This window comes from Heteronotia binoei, chromosome 21 (genome assembly GCF_032191835.1).
Source record: "Heteronotia binoei isolate CCM8104 ecotype False Entrance Well chromosome 21, APGP_CSIRO_Hbin_v1, whole genome shotgun sequence".
In the NCBI taxonomy this organism is placed as follows: domain Eukaryota; kingdom Metazoa; phylum Chordata; class Lepidosauria; order Squamata; family Gekkonidae; genus Heteronotia; species Heteronotia binoei.
The window spans coordinates 9,355,555-9,379,233 of NC_083243.1; positions in this window are offsets into that span (position 1 = coordinate 9,355,555).

Here is a 23,679-nt window from a genome sequence, read left to right on the forward strand (position 1 = left end):
TGGATCAGGCCAGTGGCCCATGCAGTCCAACACTCTGTGCCACATAAGGAGATAAGAGAAGCCATGTTGGATCAGGCCAATGGCCCATCCAGTCCAACACTCTGTGTCACACAGTGGCCAATATGTTTGTGTGCGCATACACACACATACATACACACACATAGATATGCAAATCAGCATGAGGTGAAATTAATCACAATTGAAAGTGAAAGCCACACCCACACCACAGTTTCAAAAAAGACGTTTCAACGTCAATAAATACAGTGGAGCAGTCCAGGGTCTGGCTGAGGTGAATTTTTTCAAGAGACTCCAAAGCTCCAAATCATCTTCGCAATCGCTTTGACGGAATGATCCTGTGCAGCAAGGCACACGTACGACGCAACAGGGTCGTACTAAATTCCCCCGTTTCACAAGAGAGCTTCAACAAGCTTCGTAACACCATGACACATTTTTCTAGAGAGCGCAGCTTCAAAATTCTCAGCAGTCACACAGACCCATTCTCATGGTAATAAATGCAGACCTGAGGCGGGCAACCAGATAACACTCCCCACCCCGCTCTGATTCGTACTCTTTTCAGTGTGTCACTGTTTTAAACATTTAGGTGTCTTCCTATCTTCCAAGCTTCTTGGGACAAGGGTCGTCAGCTCCAGGCTGGGGAATACCTGGAGATTTGGGGTGTGGGACTGAGTCTGAGGGAGGCAGGGTGTGAGGAAGGGAGGGCCCTCAGAAGGTATAATGCCATCAAGTCCGCCTCCCCCTCCAGCCTAGAAATAGCAGCTCTCCAGCAGCCCTGGCCTCACTCAATGCACAGCAGCCAAGAGGGTCAGAACGCCTGCTCCGGCTGTAACGCCACTGAAGATGTTCTCCGCAGCTGAGAACGAAACGTCTGGAAGAAAAACTTTCTCCAGTAGAACACGGCACTTGAGCCCGAAAGATTCTACAAACCCTAATGATGATGCCAGCTGTGAAAACCTGAAATCTTTGATAAACAATTAAAACATTTTAAAAACCGTTTGGTGCTAATAATAATAATACATTCCAGGAATTTCAGTCTTCTTGAGGACCCTCAGATGTGGCTATCCATTAAAAGCAAGTTGAAATAAAGCTGTCTTGAAAGCCTTGCGACACTGAACAGGGTCTCGCAAGGCTCTTGTTTCTTCTGGCGGTTGGTTCCACCAATCGGGGGCCGCTGCAGAGAAGGCTCTCTCCCGAGTGGTCTTCTGTCTTGCCTCCCTCGGCCCAGGGATCGATAACAGGTTCTGTGTCCTTGATCTGAGTACCCTCTGGGGAACATATGGGACAAGACGGTCCCTAAGTTATGACAAATTTACAAAAATCTATATTATATTGTGCAAAAGCATCCAAAATTCATTCCAAAGATATAAATCACACAGAGAGCATAAAGTCCCAAGCAAAAACACAGTTGCCAAGGAGGACTCCGGAAAATTCCAAAAAGTCTATAAGGAGTACTACTAAAGGTAAAGGTAGTCTCCTGTGCAAGCACCAGTCGTTTCCGACGCTGGGGTGACGTTGCTTTTACGTTTTCACAGCAGACTTTTTACAGGGTGGTTTGCCATTGCCTTCCCCAGTCATCTACACTTCCCTCCCAGCAAGCTGGGGACTCATTTTACCGACCTCGGAAGGATGGAAGGCTGAGTCAACCTTGAGCCGGCTACCTGAAAACCCAGCTTCCGTCGGGGATAAAACTCAGGTCGTGAGCAGAGCTTCAGACTGCAATGCTGCAGCTTTCCCACTCTGCGCCACGGAGCTCTTCAAGGAGTACTACTACTCAGAAGTAAATTCCAAACGGAGTCCTTCCACTGATGTCGGCTTCCGGAGGAGAAAATCTTGCCTTCACGCAATCACCGGCTTAAATCGCGTCCCGCGGCATTTGCAGCTTCTTCACAAGTCAACTGACGAGGTCGTCAGACTGGCTTCTCTCAAATGCCCATATTATATATTTCAATTGACATCAATTGAAATATATAATAAAGAAATATATAATGTGGGTGTTTGAGAGAGGCTGGTCTGAGGACCTGCATCGTCTTCACAAGCCGCAAATGCAGCGGAGCGCGATTTAAGCCATTGATTGCGTGAAGGCAAGATTTTCTCCTCCGGAAGCTGACGTCTGTGGAAGGACTCCATTTGGAATTTACTTCTGCGTAGTAGTACTCCTTATAGACTTTTTGGAATTTTCCGGAGTCCTCCTTGGGAACTGTGTTTTTGTTTGGGACTTCATGCTCTCTACGTGATTTATATCCCCCAGATTTATGTCCCCCAGAGAGTGCTGCGATCTGGCTCTCGAAATCTGCTTGTAATCCCCGGGCCAAAGGAGGCCCAGTTGAAGTCAACTAGAGACAGGGCCTTCTCAATCACAGCCCCTTGCTGGTGGAACCAGTTACCGGAAGAGGTCAGGGCCCTGCGGGACATTGGACAGTTCCGCAGGGCCTGTAAGACAGTCCTCTTCCAGTTGGCTTATAACTGACCGGCACTGAAATACTCTGAAGGAAGTCTATAAGATAGCACACTGACATGGATTGTATCGATATATTAGTTTTTTAATTATGCAAATTACTATTGTATTTTAATTCTGAATTTTATTAAAGATTTCAGGTTTTCACGGCTGGTAACATCATTAGGGTTTGTAGAATCTTTCGGGCTCAAGTGTCGTGTTCTACTGGAGAAAGTTTTCTTTCCAGACGTTTCCAGATGCAGCTGAGAACGAAACGTCTGGAAGAAAAACTTTCTCCAGTAGAACACGGCACTTGAGCCCGAAAGATTCTACAAACCCTACTGAATTTTATTGTTAGAACTTTTATGTTGTGAGCTGCCCTGAGCCCGCTTCGGTGGGGTAGGGCGGGATATAAATCAAATCAAATCAAATAAATAAATAAATAAATAAATCTTTGGAATGGATTTTGGATGCTTTTGCACAATATAATATAGAGTTTTGTAAATTTGTTGAAAGTGTTATGTATTTTCGACACAGTTGTTTTTTAGACTTCTGTTTATACTGTGTTGCCGTTGTGTACTCTGCCCGCCTGGAGACTGGCAACCTTACTAGAACCCAAGAGGGAAGGGTAGAAAAAGAAGCAGCAGCACTGGTTTTATACCCTGCTTTTCTACTACCTGAAAGCGTCGTAAGGTGACTTACGCTCGCCTTCCCTTTCTCTCCAGAAAAGTTCACCCAGAGAGCCAGTTTGGTGTAGCGGTTACGTGCGCGGACTCTTCTCTGGGAGAAATGGGTTTGATTCCCCGCTCCTCCCCTTGTAGCTGCTGGAATGGCCTTGGGTCAGCCAGAGCTCTGGCAGAGTTGTCCTTGAAAGGGCAGCTTCTGTCAGAGCTCTCTCAACTCCACCCAGCTCACAGGGTGTCTGTTGGGGGGGGGGGGAGAGGAAGGGAAAGGGGATTGCGAGCCGCTCGGAGACCATGAGATTCAGAAGAAGATGATATTGGATTTATATCCCGCCCTCCACTCCGAAGAGTCTCAGAGCGGCTCACAATCTCCTTTACCTTCCTCCCCCACAACAGTCACCCTGTGAGGTGGGTGGGGCTGGAGAGGGCTCTCACAGCAGCTGCCCTTTCAAAGACAGAGTCTCAGAGCGTCCTACAATCTCCTTTCCCTTCCTCCCCCACAACAGACATCCTGTGAGGTGGGTGGGGCTGAGAGGGCTCTCACAGCAGCTGCCCTTCCAAGGACAGAGTCTCAGAGCGGCCTACAATCTTCTTTCCCTTCCTCCCCCACAACAGACACCCTGTGAGGTGGGAGGGCTGGAGAGGGTTCTCACAGCAGCTGCCCTTTCAAGGACAACCTCTGCCAGAGCTATGGCTGACCCAAGGCCATGCTAGCAGGTGCAAGTGGAGGAGTGGGAAATCAAACCTGGTTCTCCTAGATAAGAGTCCGCACACTTAACCACTACACCAAACCGGATTCAGAGTATAGGGCGGGATAGAAATCCAGTATCTTACTTCTTCTCCCCAAAACAGACGCCCTGTGAGGTAGGCTGAGAGAGAACTGCTCTTGAGAGAAGAACTCTGAGAGAACTGCGACTGGCCCAAGATCACCCAGCTGGCTGCGTGTGGAGGAATCAAACCCGGTTCTCCAGATCAGAGTCTGCCGCGCTTAATGGCTACATCAAACGGGCTCTCTGGGCGAACTTTTCTGGCTCCCTGGGTAAGCTTTTTGCATAGATTCCCCTGCATGCAGAGTCCACTTGGTAAATGTTTTTGCTCCAAGGTGGAGGCCTCAGTACACGCTGGCTTTCTTTACCTGCACAAGCAAGACCGCAGTGTGCCCTGCAAGGGAAACCTGTATGAACATGCTGCTGAGCTACGCCTAAGTACCTTCAGAGCAGACAGAATGATGGGGCCAGTGATTCAATCCCAGAGAGGTGAGCACAGCCTTGCATTTCCTGCTTCGGTCCATGGGACAAGTGTGTGCCTTTTGCTCAGAGGGCGTGTTTGTTGTCGCTCAGTCACACAGTCGAGTCTGACTCTTTGCGACCCCGTGGACCAAGTCACAGCAGGCCCTCCTGTCTTCCACCGTCCTCCAAAGTCTAATCAGATTCGTGTTGGTTATATCAGTGACGCTGTCCAGCCATCTCCTCTTTTGCCGTCCCCTTCTTCTTTTGCCTTCTGTCTTTCCCAGCATCAGGGTCTTCTCTAGGGACTGCTCCCTTCTCCAGGGAGGGCTCCCTTCTCAGAGCTTCAGCTTCAGCATCTGACCTTCCAGGGAACAGTCAGGGTTGATTTCTCTTAGGACTGACTGATTTGATCTTCTTGCAGTCCAAGGGACTCTCAAGAGTCTTCTCCAGTGAGGGCTCCCTTCTCATTTGGTGACCAAAGTATTTGAGCTTCAGCTTCAGCATCTGACCTTCCAGGGAACAGTCTGGGTTGGTTTCCCTTAGGACTGACTGATTGGATCTTCTTGCAGTCCAAGGGACTCTCAAGAGTCTTCCCCAGTGAGGGCTCCCTTCTCATTTGGTGACCAAAGTATTTGAGCTTCAGCTTCAGCATCTGACCTTCCAGGGACTAATTTGGGTTGATTTCCCTTAGGACTGACTGATTGGATCTTCTTGCAGTCCAAGGGACTCTCAAGAGTCTTCTCCAGCACCACAGCTCGAAAGCATCTATTCTTCTGCGCTCGGCCTTCCTTATGGTCCAGCTCTCACAGCCATACATTACTACTGGGAATACCATCACTTTGGCAGGGTAATGTCTCTACTTTTTATTATACTGCCCTGGTTTGCCATAGCTGTCCTCCCAAGGAGCAAACGTCTTTTAATTTCATGTGTGTACATATGAAATATGAAGCTGCCTTATACTGAACCAGACCCTCGGTCCATCAGTCTTGTCTACTCAGACTGGCAGCGGCTCTCTGCAGGGTCTCAAGCTGAGGTTATTCACGCCTATTTGCCTCTGTAATTGGAGATGCTGGGGATTGAACCTGGGACCTTCTGCTTACCAAGCAGATGCTCTGCCACTGAGCTATAGCCCCACTTCATGACTCTCCAGAGTCTCAGGTCAAGGTCTTTCCCATCACCTCTTGCCTGGTCCTTCCTAACTGGAGATGCCGGGGATTGAACCTGGGACCTTCTGCATGAACATAAGAACATAAGAGAAGCCATGTTGGATCAGGGCAATGGCCCATCCAGTCCAACACTCTGTGTCACACAGTGGGCAAAATTTTTTATATATATATATACACACACACACACACACACTGTGGCTAATAGCCACTGATGGACCGCTGCTCCATATTTTTATCTAACCCCCTCTTGAAGCTGTCTATGCTTGTAGCAGCCACCACCTCCTGTGGCAGTGAATTCCACATGTTAATCACCCTTTGGGTGAAGAAGTGCCTCCTTTTATCCGTTCTAACCCGACTGCTCAACAATTTCATTAAATGCCCACGAGTTCTTGTATTGTGAGAAAGGGAGAAAAGTACTTCTTTCTCTACCTTCTCCATCCCATCCCCTTTAATCATTCTAGTTGCCCTTTTTCTGGACTTTTTCCAATGCTATAATATCCTTTTTGAGGTGTGGCGACCACACAGTATTCCCAATGAGACCGCACCATTGATTTGTATGCTTTCCCCCCAGCAAGCTGGGGACTCATTTTACCGACCTCGGAAGGATGGAAGGCTGAGTCAACCGTGAGCCGTCTACCTGAAAACTCAGCTTCCGGCGGGGATCAAACTCAGGTCGTGAGCAGAGCTTAGGACTGCAGTACTGCAGCTTTAGCACTCTGCGCCACGAGGCTCTTTTGCATGGGCTCCCAAATAAAACCATTAAAACCGACAATAAAACATCAGTACTACGAAAACTACCTTAGGGACCGCCTCTTCCCATATGTGCCCCAGAGAGTACTGCGATCAGGCGCGCAAAATCTTTTGACAATCCCCGGGCCGAAGGATGCCAGATTGAAGACTACGAGGAAAGGGCCTTTTCAATCGCAGCTCCACACTGGTGGAACCAACTACCAGATGAGGTGCGGGCCCTGCGGAGTCTTGTTCAATTCCGTAGGGCCTGCAACGCTACTCTCTTTCAGCGGGCCTTCTCTTAATGTGGATCCCAGCCTATTATACCGTCAGCATGAATTACAGAGGAGAACATCTAGAATACAGCACCTGCAAATATTAGAATTTAATGAACTGATGGTTTTAATTATAATGTTTTTTTTAATGTCATAGCAAATATTGTGAATTGTGTATTGTACGAGATAGTGTTTTATTATTGTAACGGAGTGGCAAACCACTCCGTAAAAAGTCTGCCGTGAAAACGCTGTGGAAGCAACGTCACCCCAGAGTCGGAAACGACCGGTGCTTGCACAGGGGACCGTTCCTTTCCTTTCTTGTTGGTTTTAATGGTTTTATTATGTTGGAAACCACCCTGAGCCCTCACGGGAAAGGGCGGAATATAAATTTACGGAAATAAAAAAATAAATAAGGCATTGTACTCCAGGGTTCCCGTGAGAGCAAAATTGGGGGAGAGTGCTATGTTAGAAGAAGAGGAGGATAAAAAGAGATAGATGGGAGCTCTGTGAGAAGAGGAGGAGGAGGTGGAGGAAGAGGAGGAGATTGGATTTATACCCTGCCCTTGGCTACCTGAAGTAGTCTCAGAGTGGCTCACAATCTCCTTTTCCTTTCCCTCTCCACAACAGGCACCCTGTGAGGTAGGCGGAGCTGAGAGAGCTCTGACAGAAACTCCTCTGGAGAGGAACAGCTCCGTGAGAACTTGCGACTGACTCAAGGTCACATCCGCAGGTGCTTGTGGAGGACCAGGGAATCAAACCCGGTTTCTCCAGATAAGAGTTTGTGCACTTAAACACTACTCCAAATGGAGGAGGAGGAGGAGATGATGATTTATACCCCACCCTTCACTAGAATCAGAGCAGCTTATTGTCTCCTTCCCTTCTTCTCCCCACAGCGGACTGATGATGGGACTGATGCAGCCATTGGGGGGTCTTCTCTGGCTATCTCCTCCCCGCCTGTCTAGATTGAAGGAAAGCCCCCTCCCGCCATCTCCTTGGCTCTGCGCCTTAAGTGGGACTGCTTGTTTTCTTTCGTTTGCGCCAGGCTGGTGTTAATGAAATGCAAAAGCAATTATTTCTTTAATAGCAGCGGAGTAAGGAGCTGCAGGGGCTCCCGCGGAGCAGGCAGAAATGGGAAGGGCTTGCTGATGGCTCTTCACAAGCCACCAATGCCTAATTATCGAGCCAGCCATGCAATTAGAGGCCAGGCTGCTCCAACTTGACGTTTTTAAGGAGCCAACTGCCTGCCCTTCCGAGGGGGGGAGGCTGCCTGGAGAACCCACTGCCCCATAAAGCTCCATTCGGATCAGGCTGGGCTTGAGTTGGAAACCTCCTCCCAAGTGTGTGTGTGTGTGTGTGTGTGTGTGTGTGAGAGAGAGAGAGAGAGAGAGAGAGAGAGAGAGAGAGAGAATGAGAATGAGAATGTTGGTGAATCACTCAGGCTTGCCAACCTGGGGATCATTTGGAATTACAGCTGATGACAGAGCTCAGTTCCCTTGAAGGAGGAGGAGAATAAAAAGATAGAAAAGAAGAAGATGATAGAGCGCAAGAACACAGAGAAGAAGATGGAGAAGAAGACAGAGGAAGAAGATGGAGAAGGAGATGGAGAAAAAGATAGAGATGAAGACAGAGGAGAAGACAGAAGAGAAGAAGAAGATGGAGAAGACGATAAAGAAGAAGAAGAAGACAGAGAAGAAGAAGAAGAAGAAGAAGACAGAGAAAAAGAACACAGAGAAGAAGATGGAGAAGAAGAAGATGGAGAAGAAGATAAAGAAGAAGAAGAAGACAGAGGAGAAGAAGAAGAGAGAAAAAGAACACAGAGAAGAAGATGGAGAAGAAGAAGATGGAGAAAAAGATAAGAAGAAGATAGAGATGAAGACAGAGGAGAAGAAGATAGAAGACGAGAAGAAGGTGCAGCAGAACGAGAAGAAGTAGATAGAGAAAAAGAACACAGAGAAGAAGATAGAAAAGAAGATGGAGAAAAAAAAAGACGACAGAGGAGAAGAAGACAGAGAAAAATAAGAAGATGAAGAAGATAAAGAAGAAAGAGAAGATGGAGAAGATAGAGAAGAAGATAGATTGGAAGATGGAGAAGAAGATAGAGAAGATGGAGAAGAAAGAGAAGAAGAAGATAGAGAAAAAGAACACAGAGAAGAAGATAGAGAAGATGGAGAAAAAGATAAGAAGAAGATAGAGATGAAGACAGAGGAGAAGAAGATGGAGAAGAAAGAGAAGAAGAAGATAGAGAAGAAGAACACAAGAAGATGGAGAAGAAGATAGAAAAGAAGATGGAGAAAAAGAAAGAAGACGGTAGAGGAAAAGAAGATGGAGAAGAAGATAAAGAAGAAGATAAAGAAGAAAGAGAAGATGGAGAAGATAGAGAAGAAGATGGAGAGGAAGATGGAGAAGAAGATAGAGCATAAGGTAGATATCCATGTAAATGACCAGGCAATAGGTCAGGGGTATCAAACATGCCTCCCCGGGGGCAGAATCAGGCCCCTGGAGGGTTTCTATCAGGCCCCCAAGCAACTGGCTGTTGTCTGCTTCCTTCTCCCTCTCTCTTGCTTCCTTCTGCATCTCGGCTTGCTTTGCCAGGCTTGCTTAATAGCAGAGGAGCTACAGAGCAAAACCTTGATTTTCTCTATTTGTTGAGGCTCCTCCCTCTCCCAGTCTCCTGGGGGGGGGGGGAGGAAAAGAGCCAGAGCTCCCTTTGCCCAGTTCCCTGGCAAAGCAAGTTCTACCCCAAGGGAGAAGCCTCAGCCAATGAAGAAAACAGAAGTTTTGCTCTGTAGCTCCTGTGCATTTGAGCAAGCTTTACAAAGCAAGCTCTTATGCAGAAGAAAGCAAGAGAGAGGGAGAAGGAATCAGATGACAGCCATTTGCTCGGGGGGACCTGCTAGGAGCCCCCTGGGGGCCTGATTTGGCCCCCGGCCACATGTTTGACACCCCTGTCTTGAACTGAACTAAGCAGATGGCTGCTCACGACCTGAGTTCGATTCCTGGTGGAAGCTGGGTTCTCAGGTAGCCGGCTTTGAGGTTGACTCAGCCTTCTATCCTTCTGAGGTCGGTCAAATGAGTACCCAGCTTGCTGGGGGGGGGGGGAAGTGTAGATGACTGGGGAAGGCAATGGCAAACCACCCCGTCAAAAGTCTGCCGTGAAAACAACGTCACCCCAGAATCGGAAATGACTGGTGCTTGCGCAGGGGACCTTTCCTTTTTCCTACTACAATCCAAAGCCATCCGGTTAGATAGAATAGTTTAGTCACTCTTTCCCTCAACTACAGTTATATGTTATGTTTTCCTTTAAATAAATCCACCAGTATTGGTCTCTTAACTTAAAGCAAAGGCTCTCTGCGCAGTTTGGGAGAGTGTGGTAACTTTTTTTACCAGGTCGCATTGCTGTGCTGAAGTTCAGAAGGAGCACTCGGCTAAGCGAAGGCAAGGACAGCCGTCCTAAACCAGACCCAACACAGGCAACATCTTGAAAGCTCCTGGAATTAACAACGGATCTTCAAGCAGGGCTCTTTTTTGTAGCAGGAGCGCCTTTAAATATTAGGCCACACCTCCTTGATGTAACCAATCCTCCGAGAGCTTACAGAGGGCCCTGTAATGTCTCCTGGCTCCACCCCCAAAGTTCCCAGATATTTCTTAAATCGGACTTGGCAACTCTAACTAAGGGACTGGTTTTCTTTGTTACTATTCGTTGTATTTTCCTCAATATATTCGTTATTTGTCACTATAACCTTTGGGTTGGGTTGTATTCCTGTGTATGCCCAACTGGAGGGTGGCACCCTAGGGTTGCCAATCCCCAGGTTGGGGCAGGGGATCCCCCGGTTTGGAGGCCCTCCCCCCGCTTCAGGGTCATCAGAAAGCGGGGGGAGGGGAGTTACGGTAAATGTCTGCTGGGAACTCTGTTATTCCCTATGGAGATTTATTCCCATAGAAAATCATAGAGAATTGATCCATGGGTATCTGGGGCTCTGGGGGGGCTGTTTTTTGGGGTAGAGACACCACATTTTCAGTACAGCATTTAGTGCCTCTCCCCAAAATACCCCCCAAGTTTCAAAAAGATTGGACCAGGGGGTCCAATTCTATGAGCCCCAAAAGAAGGTGCCCCTATCTTTCATGATTTCCTATGGAAGGAAGGAATTGAAAAGGTGTGCCGTCCCTTTAAATGTGATGGCCAGAACTCCCTTTGGAGTTCAATTATGCTTGTCACAGCCTTAATCTTGGCTCCACCCCTAATGTCTCCTGGCTCCACCCCCAAAGTCCCCAGATATTTCTTGAATTGGACTTGGCAACCCTATGGCACCCCAAGGTTCCAGGCTACAAAGCCTTTCAAAGAGAAAGAACATAAGAACATAAGAGAAGCCATGTTAGATCAGGCCAATGGCCCATCCAGTCCAACATTCTGTGTCACACAGCGGCCAAATATATATATATATATATATATATATATATATATATATATATATATATATATATATATATATATATATATATATATATATATATATATATATATAAACACACTGTGGCTAATAGCCACTGATGGACCTCTGCTCCATATTTTTATCTAACCCCTTCTTGAAGGTGGCTATGCTTGTGGACGCCACCACCTCCTGTGGCAGTGAATTCCACATGTTAATCACCCTTTGGGTGAAGAAGTACTTCCTTTTATCCGTTTTAACCTGTCTGCTCAGCAATTTCATCGAATGCCCACGAGTTCTTGTATTGTGAGAAAGGGAGAAAAGTACTTCTTTCTCTACTTTCTCCATCCCATGCATTATCTTGTAAACTTCTATCATGTCACCCCTCAGTCGACGTTTCTCCAAGCTAAAGAGCCCTAAGCGTTTCAACCTTTCTTCATAGGGAAGGTGTTCCAGCCCTTTAATCATTTTAGTTGCCCTTTTCTGAACTTTCTCCAATGCTATAATATCCTTTTTGAGGTGCGGCGACCAGAACTGCACACAGTACTCCAAATGAGACCGCACCATCGATTTATACAGAGGCATTATGATACTGGCTGATTTGTTTTCAATTCCCTTCCTAATAATTCCCAGCATGGCGTTGGCTTTTTTTATTGCAAACGCACACTGTCTTGACATTTTCAGTGAATTATCTACCATGACCCCAAGATCTCTCTCTTGATCTGTCTCTGCCAGTTCACACCCCATCAACTTGTATTTGTAGCTGGGATTCTTGGCCCCAATGTGCATTACTTTGCACTTGGCCACATTGAACCGCATCTGCCACGTTGACGCCCACTCACCCAGCCTCAACAGATCCCTTTGGAGTTCCTCACAATCCTCTCTGGTTCTCACGACCCTGAACAATTTAGTGTCATCCGCAAATTTGGCCACTTCACTGCTCACTCCCAACTCTAAATCATTTATGAACAAGTTAAAGAGGATGGGACCCAGTACCGAGCCCTGCGGCACCCCACTGCTTACCGTCCTCCACTGCGAAGACTGCCCATTTATACTCACTCTCTGCTTCCTATTACTCAGCCAGTTTTTGATCCACAAGAGGACCTGTCCTTTTACTCCATGACTCTCAAGCTTTCTAAGGAGCCTTTGATGAGGAACTTTATCAAAAGCTTTCTGGAAGTCAAGGTAAACAACATCTATCGGGTCTCCTTTGTCCACATGTTTGTTCACCCCCTCAAAGAAATGTAACAGGTTAGTGAGGCAAGATCTTCCCTTGCAGAACCCATGCTGAGTCTTCCTCAATAACCCGTGTTCATCAATGTGCCTACTCATTCTGTCCTTGATAATGGTTTCTACCAACTTTCCCGGTATTGAAGTCAGACTGACTGGCCTGTAATTTCCCGGATCTCCTCTGGAACCCTTTTTAAAGATGGGGGTGACATTTGCTACCTTCCAGTCCTCAGGAACGGAGGCAGATTTCAATGAAAGATTACAGATTTTTGTTAGAAGATCCACAAGTTCAACTTTGAGTTCTTTCAGAACTCTCGGATGTATGCCATCCGGACCCGGTGACTTATTAGTTTTTAATTTGTCTATCAGTTGTAGGACCTCCTCTTTTGTCACCTCAATCTGACTCAGGTCTTTCAACACCCCTTCCAATATTAGTGGTTCTGGGGCGGGCAAACACTTCTCATCTTCCACGGTGAAGACGGAGGCAAAAAATGCGTTCAGCTTCTCAGCCATTTCCCCATCCTCCTTCAGTAATCCTTTTACCCCATGGTCATCCAAGGGCCCCACTGCTTCCCTGGCTGGTTTCCGACTTCTAATATATTTGAAGAAATTTTTATTGTTGGTCTTTATGTTTTTTGCAATATGCTCCTCATAGTCCCTTTTTGCCTGCCTGATCACAGTCTTGCATTTGATTTGCCACTGCCTGTGTTCCCTTTTATTAATCTCACTTGGACTGGTTTTCCACCGCTTAAAGGAGTCCTTCTTAGCTTTTACAGCTTCCATTACTTTGTTTGTTAACCATGCTGGCCTCTTCTTATACCTGTTTGTGCCTTTCCTAACTTGTGGTATGTATTTTATCTGAGCTTCTAGGATTATAGTTTTAAATAGTCTCCAAGCTTCCCCAAGGGTTTTGACCGTATTTACCTTTCCTTTCAGTTTCCTCCTCACATGCCTCCTCATCTCAGAGAATTTACCCCTTTTAAAGTTAAATGTGGTTGTGGCGGTCTTTTTGGGCAACTCCCTATTTATACAAATGGTGAAATCAATAACATTATGGTCACTGTTCCCAAGCGGCGCAATCACTTTTACGTCTCTCACCAAGTCTTGGGCATTACTTAGGACCAGATCCAGGATCGCCCCACCCCTGGTAGGTTCTGAGACCATCTGCTCCATAGCACAGTCATTGAGAGCATCAAGAAACTCAATCTCTTTCTCTCGACCAGAACACATATTGACCCAATCAATCTGCGGGTAGTTAAAATCACCTATTACGACACAGTTTTTACGTTTAGCCGCTATCTTTAATCCCTCCATCATATTATAATCGTCCTCTCTCTTTTGATTTGGTGGGCGATAACAAACTCCCATAGTTAAATTTCCTTTTGGGCCCTCTATTTCAACCCAAAGCATTTCTAAAAGGGAATCTAATTCTCTGACCTCAGTCTTACTGGACCATATATCCTCTCTGACATCCAGAGCCACCCCACCTCCAACCCTTCCCTCCCTATCCTTCTGATATAACTTATATCCAGGAATCACCGTGTCCCACTGATTCTCCTCATTCCACCAAGTTTCTGAAATTCCCACAATGTCTATGTTTTCTCCCAACACTAAACATTCCAATTCACCAATTTTACTTCGGACACTTCTAGCATTTGCATACAAACATTTATAATTTCCCAAGCAAGCTAGGCCCGCCACCACTCTCCTGCCGCCTCGAGACTCTAGCAGACAGTCCATACTGTTTGTCACCATCACAGTGGACAACTCTGATCCGTTACTCGGTAGAAAAATAGAAGCCAACCCTTCATCTCTTTGAGACGAGTCCTCCCGAACCAGAGACATTCCATCTCCTGTCGGCTTTCCCCCAAGATTTAGTTTAAAAACTGCTCTGCCACCTTTTTGATTTTAAGCGCCAGCAGCCTGGTTCCATCCGGAGACAAGTGGAGACCGTCTCTTTTGTACAGCTCCGGCTTGTTCCAGAAAGCATCCCAGTGCCTAACAAACTTAAACCCTTCCTCCTTACACCATCGTCTCATCCACACATTGAGACTTCTAATTTGCGCCTGTCTCTCCTGTCCTGCACGTGGAACAGGTAGCACTTCCGAGAAGGCCACCTTGGAGGTCTTGGCCTTAAGTCTCCCACCTAGCAGCCTAAATTTCTCCTCCAGGACCTCACGACTGCATTTCCCCACATCGTTGGTGCCAACATGCACCATGACCACAGGCTCCTCCCCAGCACTGTCTATCAGCCTATCTACTACACGCGTAATGTCCGCTACCTTCGCACCAGGCAGGCAAGTCACCATACGGTCAATATGCGGTTTCGCCACCCAGCTGTCTACTTGCCTAAGGATCGAATCACCAACTACCAAGACCCCCCCTCTCCCCCTGCCCAGGGATGGTTCCTTGGCGCGAAAGGATACCCGCTCACCAACCGAAGAAGAGGTCCCTTCTGAGGGCGCATTCCCCTTATCCTCAGCAAGGTGCCCTGTTCCCTCTAGACCCTCACGCTCTCTGGCAGCAACGGGGCTGCCACATTCAGAGTGGGGCTCATCTAATACGCCCCCAAGAGTCTTCCCCAATTGCCTAACTGACCGTCTCTGCTTCTCCAGGGCAGTCACCTCGGCCTCAAGGGTACGAACTCGTTCCCTGAGGACCAGGAGCTCCTTGCATCGAGCACACACCCAAGACTTCTGTCCTGTGGGCAGATAGTCATACATGTGACACTCAGTGCAAAACACTGGAAAGCCCCCACCCCCCTGCTGGCATTCTACCTTCATGATATATATATTAAATATACAGTCCTCTTTAAATGCTGTTGTTTACGTGGCTCCCCTTCTGGAAGGTCAACTTACCTTATTGGGAGAACAAGGAAATCAGGGATCTGGGTTCCTGGTCCTTAGGAAGCCCCCAGGCAAAGAGCCACAGGCCAAGAGCCCTTTAGCTCTCGCCCTTCGGCTCGCGCCTTTGGCAAGGCGCAGCTTAAAATGCAAAGAGGGTGGAGCAGACCACTCCTAAGCAATCATCAACAATTACTCTCAATCAATCAATCAACCACTTTCACCTTTAGCCCACTCACCCAAACGTACAGCAGTTCCCCAGCTATCACAACTCAGCCTTTTCAGCAGTCACCCAAGCCTCAGAATGAAGTCTTTCAAAACGCAGAAATTCTTAGCAACTTCTCCAGCTGTCTCAGCTTATCAGAGCTGCTCTGCTCTGTTCTGTTCCTCTCAGGCCTCTCTGAGAAAACTCAAAACTTATTGGGGTTTTCCCACAACTGGAGTTTAGGCACAGCATACCTGGTTATTAGGAAGGAGGCGGCATGGAGGGGTGTGTGTGTGTGTGATCCTCTTAAATAGCAGGTACGGAAGAGCCACTCCGCAGCGGAAAGCAGAAGATGAAAGGCTATATAAGCCCAACATGGTGATTATCTCCTCAAGGTACTGTGGGCGTCCGACGGAGATGGTATCCTTAACTCTAGAGAGCCCCGAGAGGCATAAACAGCCCCTTCGAGGGTAAACCAGATTCTTTGGACAACTCTGCGGTTAACGGGATCTTCCCAGATTTCCAGACTTGTCGGAAAAGCCCAGCAGGAGCTCGTTTGCATATTAGGCCGCACCCCCCGGACGACAAGCCAGCCGAAACTGCATTCCTGCTCAAAAAGAAAGAAAAAAAAAGCCCTGTGGATTTCTACCTGGGATGCTTTCCTCAGGTTCTGAGACGGCTCCGGCTGACAACTAAAGGGCGGAAGGCCCCTTGAAAAAGGCAGGAAAGCCGGTCTATTCTCCTTCTGCCTCCACCAGATCAGAGGTTGCTCCAGGGATCTGTGGGTATCCGAAGCTTGGGAGGGGGGGGGCTATCTTTTGAGGTAGAATCCCCAAATTTTCAGCATAGCATCCAGTGCCTCTTCCCAAAATAACCTCCACGTTTCAAAAAGATTGGATCAGGGGGTCCGATTCTATGAGTCCCCTAAGAAGGTGCCCCTATCCTTCATTATTTCCAAAGGTGGGAAGAAGTGTGTGGTCCCTTGAGATGTGACAGCCAGAACACCCTTTGGAGTTCAATCATGGTTGTCACACCCTTGCTCCTGGCTCCACCTCCAGTGTCTCCTGGCTCCACCCCCAAAGTCCCTGGATATTTCTTGAATTGGATCTGGCAACCCTCGTTCTTGAGCTTTGAATACTGTGGCTGGTAGTTATCTTTTTAAAAAAAATTAACCGAAGTAAAAAACAAATGGAAACTCCATGTTGAACCTCCTGAACCTCAATCCCGTCCTCTGTCTCTGAACTTATCTAAACCCGGTCCTCAACGTTTTCCAGCCTGTGCAAATCTCTAGAAATCTGACACAGCATAAGAACATAAGAGAAGCCATGTTGGATCAGGTCAATGGCCCCTCCAGTCCAACACTCTGTGTCACATAAGAACATAAGAGAAGCCGTTGGATCAGGTCAATGGCCCCTCCAGTCCAACACTCTGTGTCACAGAAGAACATAAGAGAAGCCATGTTGGATCAGGCCAATGGCCCATCCAGTCCAACAATCTGTGTCACACAGTGGCTGATATACGTGTGTGTGTACACACACACACACACACACACACACATGTATATATACTGTGGCTAATAGCCACTGATGGACCTCTGCTCCATATTTTTATCCAATCCCCTCTTGAAGCTGGCTATGCTTGTAGCCGCCACCACCTCTTGTGGCAGTGAATTCCACATGTTAATCATCCTTTGGGTGAAGAAGGACTTCCTTTTATCCGTTTTAACCTGACTGCTCAGCAATTTCACTGAATGTCCACGAGTTCTTGTATTGTGAGAAAGGGAGAAAAGGACTTCTTTCTCTACTTTCTCCATCCCATGTATTATCTCGTAAACCTCTATCATGTCACCCCGCAGTCGATGTTTCTCCAAGCTAAAGAGCCCCAAGCGTTTTAACCTTTCTTCATAGGGAAAGTGTTCCAAACCTTTAATCATTCTAGTTGCCCTTTTCTGTACTTTTTCCAATGCTATAATATCCTTTTTGAGGTGCGGTGGCCAGAACTGTACACAGTATTCCAAATGAGGCCGCACCATCGATTAATACAGGGGCATTATGATACTGGCTGATTTGTTAGCACGGTGGATGGCGTCACAAAATGGCTGCCGCAAGAGGCAGAGTCGGCCACAAAATGGCTGCCGCAACTCGCCTTCGGTTGTGCAGCGAAGAGCCCCGTGCTGCTGCTCAAGCGACTTTTTTAAAAAAAAATCTGCACTGCCAATCAAATCTCCGGTGGCCAATCAGAAGCCTTGCTGGGAAAAAGCTCCACTCAGTCTTGCCTGTTTTCTAGAAGGCACTTGGTGGGCACCAGGAAAAGTGTTGGTGGGTGCCTGGGCCCATGATCTAAACTCTCACATCATCTAACTTGCCAGCAAAGTTCTACCGCCCAGAGTAGGGTAACGCTTCAGTCCCTGGCAAGCCGGAGCTGCTCTTTAATGCTATGTTGCACGGTGCAGCAATGTTAAAATGTTGGCCGATGCTAACCACCAAGGCTAATCTTGGCAAGTGAACGGAGGAGAAAATGCTGTATCCAAAAGCTCTGCTAGGAACGAGTGGTCTATTAATCAAAAAAATTAAAATGAAATCCTTTCCCTCCTGAGTCATCTTTCCTGAAATTTATCCTGTGCTGTGATCCCTGCGTTAGCTTATGCAGAGAAGAAGAAAAAAGAAGAAGAATCATCAAATCATAGCGTTAGAAGGGACCTCTAGGGTCATCTAGTCCAACCCCCTGCACAACTCAGGAAACTCACAAACACCTCCCCCTAAATTCACAGGATCTTCATTGCTGTCAGAGAGCCATCCAGCCTCTGTTTAAGAACCTCCAAGGAAGGAGAACCCACCACCTCCCGAGGAAGCCTGTTCCACTGAGGAACCGCTGTAAACTCACAGATACCGCCCCCTAAATTCACAGGATCCTCATTGCTGTCAGATGGCCATCCAGCCTCTGTTTAAAAACCTCCAAGGAAGGAGAGCCAACCACCTCCCGAGGAAGCCTGTTCCACTGAGGAACCGCTCTAACAGTCATAGAATCATAGAGCTGGAAGGGACCTCTGGGGTCATCTAGTCCAACTCCCTGCACAACGCAGGAAACTCACAAACACCTCCCTCTAAATTCACAGGATCTTCACTGCTGTCAGATGGCCATCTAGCCTCTGTTTAAGAACCTCCAAGGAAGGAGAGCCCACCACCTCCCGAGGAAGACTGTTCCATTGAGGAATCGCTCTAACGGTCAGAAGAAGAAGACCATAGATTTATACACTGCCCTTCTCTCTGAATCAGAGTCTCAGAGCGGCTTACAATCTCCTCTACCTTCTCTCCCCACACACACACCACAGACACCCTGTGAGGTAGGTGGGGCTGAGAGAGTTCTCTCAGAAGCGGCCCTTTCAAGGAGAACTCTGTAAGAGTTATGGCTGACCCAAGGCCATTCCAGCAGGTGCAAGTGGAGGAGTGGGGAATCAAACCCGGTTCTCCCAGATAAGAGTCTGCACACTTAACCACTACACCAAACTGGCTTTCCAAAAGAAATTGGATACAGAAGATAAACTGTCCAAAAATCTGAGGGCAGGTGAGGCTTGGGGACCCCTTTTCAACGCAGGGTTGTGGCTTGAAGAATCACCTGCCAAAGCAACAAAGTTCTAGGGTTGCCAACTCAGGGTTGGGAAATTCCTGGAGATTTGGGGGTGGAGTTTGGGAAGGGCAGGGTTTGAAGAGAGATGGGCCCTCAAAACTGTATGATGTCATGCAGCTCGCCCTCTGAAACAGCCATTTTCTCCTTGGGAGCTGTTCTCTGTAGTCATAGAATCATCGAGTTGAAAGGGACTACCAGGGTCATCTAGTCCAACAACCTGCACAACGCAGGAACTTCACAAACATCTCCCCACCACCACCTCCCAGGGATGGCTGTTCCAGGTCCAGAAGATAGAAAAAACCCTCTCCAGGATCCCTGGCCAAACTGGCCTGGAGAAAAATGGCTGCCTGACCCCAAAGTGGCGAACGGCATTTCCCTGGGCGGGTAAAAAAGGGCTGCGAGAGCTAAGCCCTGATGCAGCCCTTCCTGTCCTCCTGTCCTCCTTCTCATGATCTGCCTAATTCTCAGGATAATAACATAAGAACATCAGAGAAGCCATGTTGGATCAGGCCAATGGCCCCTCCAGTCTGTCACGCAAGTGGCCAAAAAACCCAGGTGCCATCAGGAGGTCCACCAGTGGGGCCAGGACACTAGGAGTCCTTCTACTGTGCCCCCCAAACACCAAGTATACAGAGCAACCCTGCCCCAGACATAACATAAGAGAAGCCATGTTGGATCAGGCCAGTGGCCCCTCCAGTCCAACAGACTGTGTCACGCAAGTGGCCAAAAAAACCAAGTGCCATCAGGAAGTCCACCAGTGGGGCCAGGACACTAGAAGCCCTCCCACTGTGCTCCCCAAGCACGAAGAAGACAGAGCATCCCTGCCCCAGACATAAGAAGAGAAGCCATGCTGGATCATGCCAATGGCCCATCCAGTCCAACACTCTGTGTCACGCAAGTGACCAAAAAACCAGGTTCCATCAGGAAGTCAAGCAGTGGGGCCAGAACACTAGGAGTCCTTCCACTGTTGCCCCCCCCCCCAAGCACCAAGAAGACAGAGCATCCCTGCCCCAGACATTAGAACATCAGAGAAGCCATGTTGGATCAGGCCAATGGCCCATCCAGTCCAAAAAACCCAGGTGCCATCAGGAGGTCCACCAGTGGGGCCAGGACACTAGGAGTCCTTCCACTGTGTCCACCGCAAGCCCCAAGAATACAGAGCATCACTGCCCCAGACAGAGAGTTCCAACGATAAGCTGTGGCTAAGAGCCACTGACGGACCTCTGCTCCATATGCTTATCCAATCCCCTCTTGAAGCTGTCTCTGCCTTTAGCCGCCACCACCTCCTGTGGCAGTGAATTCCATTCTGCATCGCTGTCAGATGGCCATCGAGCCTCTGTTGAAAAACCTCCAAGGAAGGAGAGTCCACCACCTCCCGAGGAAGCCTGTTCCACTGAGGAACCGCTCTAACGGTCAGAAAGTTCTTCCTTATGTTGAGCCGGAAACTCTTTTGATTTAATTTTAATTACATCCAGGGCTTCTTTGGTAGAAAAAGCCCAGCAGGAACGCATTTGCATATTAGGCCTCACCCTCTGACGTCACCAATGTTTCACACGGGGTTTTTTTGTAGAAAAAAAAAACCAGCATGAGCTTATTTGCATATTAGGCCGCACCCTCGAACACCAAGCCAGCCGGAACTGCGTCCCTGTGCGTTCCTGCTCAAGAAAGGCCCTGATCTCATCTAATTTAATGTAATTAACTCTACTAGTCTAGTGAATAGCTGCGATTCCAGGCGGTCTCTAGGCCCCACCTGGAGGCTGGCAAGGAGGGCTTTCCCCCTCACCCCTGAGATTACATCCAACTAGGGGTGGAATTCTAGCAGGAGCTCCTTTGCCTATTAGGCCACACACCCCTGATGGAGCCAATCCTCTGAGAGCTTCCAAGGCTCTCTTTTTTGTAAGCTCTTGGAGGACTGGCTCCATCAGGGGTGTGTGGCCTAATAGGCAAAGGAGCTCCTACTAGAATTCCACCCCTGCATCCAGCTGTGTCAAGAGAAGAAAGCAGGATCCAAAGGCACAGCGAGGGAGAGTTCTTGAGCGACAGCCATCTTTCGCCTGCAACTAAAACGCCTGGAAATCGGTTTGTGCCGCTCGCCGGTGAAACTCCCTGTGTGGTCCTCTTCCCAAGCCTCCCGTCGTTCCGCCTGCCCTGCTTTTGGCTGCTGCTGTTGTGAAGCTCCAATAGGGTTTCCAATCCCCAGGTGGGTCACGACTGAAATAAACCACTGCGTTACTTATAAATCGCAAATCATTGCTCCACGGATCTTTCTTGTATCCCATTCATGCATTCCTCACCAAACATTCTTACAGATGCCCACGAATGCAGCGCAACTCCAAATACAAATTAATTTCCAATCGCTGTAACGGTACCAAAGTCCACCGTTTGGTATCCTTTCGAGAACCATTTGTGCAAACTCGAAGAGACATAACGAGTCACGTGAGCAGAATAAAACTCGGTCGGTCTCGAGAGACAGAGCATCCGTTTGGCATGCTGAAGGATGCAGGCTCGATCCCCCGTATCTCCCGGCAAAAGGACCAGGGAGTCGAGGATGCGAGAGGCCTACGAAACGCAGGCCAGCGTGCCTGAGCTGAGGCCGCGCCCGGCGATGTCAAATGAACGAACAACGGGTATTAATTTTTCATGACAAATTCAGCGACTGAGTCGCCGGGGTAATTTACCAAGCCTCTGCTGCTTCCCGGCGCACCAGCAGCACAGAAGCGAGGAGCAAAGAAGGCATTCTTCTTCTCTACGGCTTCTGTCGAGCGTTATGCTGCATTATTAATAGTTCCGACGCCTGTTGATTAAAGGGCACGGGTGCCTCTACGTTCCTATAAATTCCCGGGGAGATGTTTGCCTATAGATCTGAAGTTAATGTTGTGCACCCGAAACAGGGAAAAGGGCTGGCGGAGATGATGGCGAAGAAGCTGAGTGGAAGGCTGAGGCACTGTGCCACGTCCCTTGGCCGCGCCATCCGTCTTCCTAAGATCCTCTTGAATAGCTGCGTCGTGAGGTTGCTGACGCCTCCGGAGTCTTCTGTTAGAGCTCCGTGTTGCCAAAAGTGGCTGAAGTCATCAGAAAAGCTCACCTGCACCCCCCCCAGTAATTCCCAAGCAAGACCCCCTCCCTCCCCAACCCGCACACATACTTCATAAGACAAACCGTCTCATTGTCGGAGTGATGCTCGTACAGGGGGCAGGTAGGAGCTGGGAACAGGCTGGAACCGGGAATCGAATTGCAGAACTAGGAATCCGTAAAAGATATCCCACCCCCAGCTTGAACACAAGAACATCAGAAAAGCCCTGTTGGATCAGACCAGTGGTCCATCTAGTCCAGCATCCTGTCTCACACAGCGGCCAACCAGTTATTCTGAAGGGCCAGCAACAGGGCACAGAGGCCGAGGCCTTCATAAGAACATCAGAAAAGCCCTGTTGGATCAGACCAGTGGTCCATCTAGTCCAGCATCCTGTCTCACACAGTGGCCAACCAGTTCCTCTGGAGGGCCAGCGACAGGGCAGAGACCAAGACCTTCATTAGAACATCAGAAGAGCCCTGCTGGATCAGACCAGTGGTTCGATTAGTCCATCATCCTGTCTTCCACAGTGGCCAACCAGTTCATCTGGAGGGCCAAGAACAGCGCAGAGAGGCTGAGGCCTTCATAAGAACACCAGAAGAGCCCTGCTGGATCAGACCAGTGAAGGTCCATCTAGTCCAGCATCCTGTCTCACATAGTGGCCAACCAGTTCCTCTGGAGGACCAGCGACAGGGCAGAGACCAAGACCTTCATTAGAACCTCGGAAGAGCCCTGCTGGACCAGACCATCAGGAGTTATTTGCTTGGCCAGCCGTCTTCCCCAAGGTTCCCGCTTTTCGTTTGCAACTTTCAGGCACTGCGGGGCTTCAGTTAGGTGGGTCAGGCCCTTGGTCCCTTCTTGGGTTGTCATAGGTTTGCCAATCCCCAGGTGGGGGCAGGGGATCCCCCGGTTTGGAAGCCCTCCCCCCGCTTCAGGGTCTCCCTATGGAGATTTATTCCCATAGAAAATCATGGAGAATTGATCTACGGGTATCTGGGGCTCTGGGGGGGGGCTGTTCTTTGGGGCAGAGGCACCAAATTTTCAGTATAGCATCTAGTGCCTCTCCCCAAAATACCCCCCAAGTTTCAAAAAGATTGGACCAGGGGGTCCAATTCTATGAGCCCCCAAAGAAGGTGCCCCTATCCTTCATTGTTTCCTATGGAAGGAAGGCATTGAAAAGGTGTGCCGTCCCTTTAAATGTGATGGCCAGAACTCCCTTTGGAGTTCAGTTATGCTTGTCACAGCCTTGATCTTGGCTCCACCTCCAAAGTCTCCTGGCTCCATCCCCAAAGTCCCCAGATATTTCTTGAATTGGACTTGGCAACCCTAGGTTGTCAGCAGTGTTCCCTCGAAGTGGAGTTAGCGTGAGCCAGCACATAGATTTCTAGCCTCCAGCGTGGACATTTTTGTCTTAGCTCAGGAAAGGATGGTCCCAGAGCAATGTTCCCTCTAAGATGCAGAGTCCTGTGAGCAAAAATTCTACTATGTGAGCTACTGGCATTAAGGTTGTGAGCTGCTGGGGTCATCCTTCCTGAGCTGACAAAAATGTGTGAGCTGCAGGCTAAAAATCGGTGAGCTAGCTCCCACTCGGCTTAGAGGGAACCGATGCATGGTTATAGAACGGAGGAGACTTGTCTTAGCAGTAGCCTGTGCGAAAAGGATCCAGGGGTCTTAGTGGATCATACGCTGAACATGAGTCAACAGTGCGATGCGGTGGCTAAAAAGGCAAATGCGATTTTGGGC